We start from the raw sequence: 3,831 nt of genomic DNA on the forward strand, positions 1-3,831 counted from the left end.
AAGGACGTCTGATTTTCAACCAGTACGCCATGAAGGTCGACACCCAACCCTTCCCCGCCATTAACATGGTGGAATGTACTTACCCTGAAGGTTGCCAGCCAGGATCCTCGTTCAGCATCAACATGGTAGGACCTGGGCACCACTCTGGCAAAGATGGAGACGAGGGCAGCTGCTCTCGTAGCAAGGAGACAGAGGAGGCCGCTCTACGCGATCGGCTCCGTCATGATGGCAAGCGCTACGTCACAGAGGGAGAAGTGAAAAACATGAGATATCAGCGACCCCTCTCTGATCACCTCCTCAACAAGTATGTGAGTCAGTATGACCAACGCTGACGATCCAGCGATGATGATGAAAGAGATCGTCTGGCTAGAGAAGCCAGAAGACATCGTCGGCACGATCGCGATGAGGAGGAGTACGAGCGTCGTGCCAAAGGAAAATCAAGGGAGCAAGACGACAACGACAGGCACTGGGACTGCCCCTTCTTCAGACACTGCTGGGATTCAGGAATGAGCCGATTGCCCACAATCGGCAATTGCCCAGAATGCAACAAGAAGAAGAAGGAGGCAGCCAACGTGTCCGTGTTCAAGCGCTTAGGGCCTCTCCCGCCACAAAGCAAACGTGCTGAGTCCCCTCGGTGGGAAGATCTCGAGGATTCAGAAGACGAGGGACAAGAAGAAGAAGACAGGTACCACCGTCCAAGGTGGTGCCCTGATGGACTCAGCCGTTCCCAAAAGCGCAGGGTTCAGCGATTGCGCGGCCTGGAGGAAGCCGAAAGGTTATACTTGCATACGCTAAGGAAGGCATGACCTGATCTGGCTGTGAAAGTTCAGCGAACCCTGGACGAAGAGGGTCGTCCACGGAAAATGGAGTGGCGTCCCAAGCAAAGGAAAGCCGATGATGAAACATCGGCCGGCACAAACATGGTGTTCATCCTCCCTTCGGAGTTCAGTGCTCCAGGATTAGACGAGGCACCTGTGGCACAACTTGACTGCGGCCCACGGCCGGTTATCTTTGAGAAGCCACGAGAAAGAAGCTACAGACATCTGAAGGCCCTGTACTTGCGAGGTTATATCGATGGGAGGCCTGTAAATAAGATGCTGGTGGACACCGGAGCGGCAGTCAACATCATGCCGTACTCTATGCTACGTCGGCTGGGACGCTCTAGCTCAGATCTAATCAAGACCAACGTGACATTGAGCGATTTCAACGGCCAAGCGTCTGACGCACAAGGTGTTCTGAACGTGGATCTGACCGTAGGAAGGAAAACTATCCCTACAACGTCCTTCATTGTCGATAGCACGAGCACTTATGCTGTTCTGCTAGGAAGGGATTGGATCCACGCCAACTGCTGCATTCCCTCCACGATGCACCAATGCATAATACAGTGGGATGGAGATGAGGTAGAGGTCGTCCAGGCCGATGACTCAGCCGAAATTTCAACGGCTGGCATGAACGCATGGGAAGCAGAAGGCCAAGAACCCCTCTCAGGTATCAATTTGGATGACTGCGAGCGCATCGACGTGACGAAGGGAAGGGTTAAGCTAGTTTTATCCACTGGCTTGACTATGTAGCTGAAGCAAAGCAATGGGCAAACGTGGCGAGGCTGATCCTTGTGATCGGCCCCAAAAATCTATGAAGGGACATTACAGAACCTTCAGTCAGCACTTCAATCAATATGGAGGCCGATCCCAGCAATCGGCCAAAATTATCCTTACCACATGTTCTGCTTGTGTTCGTCATTGATCCTACCGGAGCCGACGGACGAATTATAGAGCCGATATCTGCCATTCCCTGACAGATTCGGCTCGGGGGGCACCTAAACACGATGAACATGTGAACATGTGCAGGAGAACATGTGTGCAGTGAAATATTGGGGCCGATAGGAAAAAATCGGCCAGTAAAAAAAATTTTTTACAGCCGATGCAAGGGCATCGACTTTAGAACTAAGAAACGAAGCCGATGCGCAGCCATCGACTCTAGTGCAATTATACGAGGTTTACCGGATCTCCACCAAATCCAGTTCAGCTGTGGGACCCTCTGCTTCTTCGCGGGAGTAAAACAATGAGAACTCCTTCAGCTGCTTTGAGCCGATCCGGGTTCCTGAACCTTCTTGTCGAGGATTTTCAACCCTTGGTACTAGTTCAGCAGAGTTGACAGAAGGGGTATATCGGCTTTCTAAGGAAGAAAGGTGATCGGCTTTGGTGCATCCTCTCTGACATTCTCGCCCCGAGTAAGGCTCGGGGGGCAGCAGGCCTGGTGGACGCTCTGTTCAGGAGCCGATTGGGGTACCATCGGCTGATCTTTCGTCGCGACCTTCTTCACAAAATGATGAGTGTTTAAAGGAGATCATTAAGTTTGGTTGGAAGAATTTAAAGGCTTCCCGTAAGACTCTACATTATCCACCAGATTCCGAAATCATCAGTTGAAGAATGGAAGGATGAATTTTAAAGGACCGATGCGTTGCTATCGGCTCATTACGCATTGGCAAAGGGGACAAATCGGCAAGATCAGTATGAGAAGAAATCGGCTAAATTAAGCTCAAAGGAAATCGGCAAGATCAAATTGGGAAGAGTTCTTCATTGATAGATTTCTTACATAAAGAGCTGATTGCTCTCAAAAGGAAGTACTAGGGGATACATTGCCCCATCTACTGCTACTGGTCCTATACTAGAGGTCCTATCTACGGGCCGTCGCTGCCCTCGTCGTCGCCGTCGTCGCCGCTGTCGGCGCTGTTCCCGGTGGGCTCGTCGTCGCTCCAATGGCCGCCGACCGGGCCCTCATTGTCCTCGTCCTCTTCGTCAGCGTCGTCTTCGTCGCTGTCGAAGTCGCTGAGGTTCCCCGGCCAGGGGCAGAACCGCTTGGCCGGCGGCTCGTCGGAGGAGGTGTCGTCCTCCTCCTCCTCCTCTTCTTCCTCCTCCTCCTCCTCGGGAGAGGTGAAGTCACAGGAGAAGCGATCGTCGTCGCTCTCCTCCTCCGTTTCCCCGCCGGCGAGGAAGCGGAGGTCGCTTTCCCCGTCGGTCAGGGACTTGTCGTCCTCCGACCAGATGGAGAAGTCATGGCTGGACTCCTCCCCGGCCTCAATGGCGCGGCGGGTGTTGGCTGCGTGGACCTCCGCCGGGTTCGGCTCCGGCGTCGGCTCGCGAGAGGAAGAGGACTGGGTGGAAAGATCCGATGAAGCAGAGGAGGAAGAAGTCATGGTGGCGCAGGAGGGCTTTTGGAGTGCTAATGCGAAGAAGATGCGGAGATAAACTGTGCGGAGCGGTTAAATAAAAGGGGATATAGTGGAAATTCAATGCCACAGCAGTTTCCGAGGAAGTGGTGCCTAAAAGAAAAAAAAAACTGCCAGGTCACGCGGAGAAGTTGAGAAGGCAAGGCATCATGATGACGGATACTGCAATGGTTCTGCCACGACATGACCCAACGAAGGAAGAGCAGAGTGATTTTGGAATTACCAATTCCAAAACCAGGGGGGCATGTGTTATCACCAGAATTTGACCGAGTCAGAGGTGGGCCGCGATCAAGATGGATTTGAAGGATATACATGGAAGAAATATGTGGATCGGCCTTTATATGCAAAATATGGGCTAGTTGGCCCGTGTATCTGTAACATAGTAGATTACGTGTCGTTTTAGTTAGAATTGGCCTCGTGCACGGTTGGGATTATTCCCACGTTAGAAAGTCCCCTGGACTATAAATATGTATCTAGGGTTTATGAAATAAACAACAACCAACGTTCAACCAACCAATCAATCTCGGCGCATCGCCAACTCCTTCGTCTCGAGGGTTTCTACCGGTAAGCATCATACTGCCTAGATCGCATCTTGCGATCTA

Source organism: Lolium perenne, chromosome 4, assembly GCF_019359855.2.
Source record: "Lolium perenne isolate Kyuss_39 chromosome 4, Kyuss_2.0, whole genome shotgun sequence".
NCBI classification, from domain to species: Eukaryota; Viridiplantae; Streptophyta; class Magnoliopsida; order Poales; family Poaceae; genus Lolium; species Lolium perenne.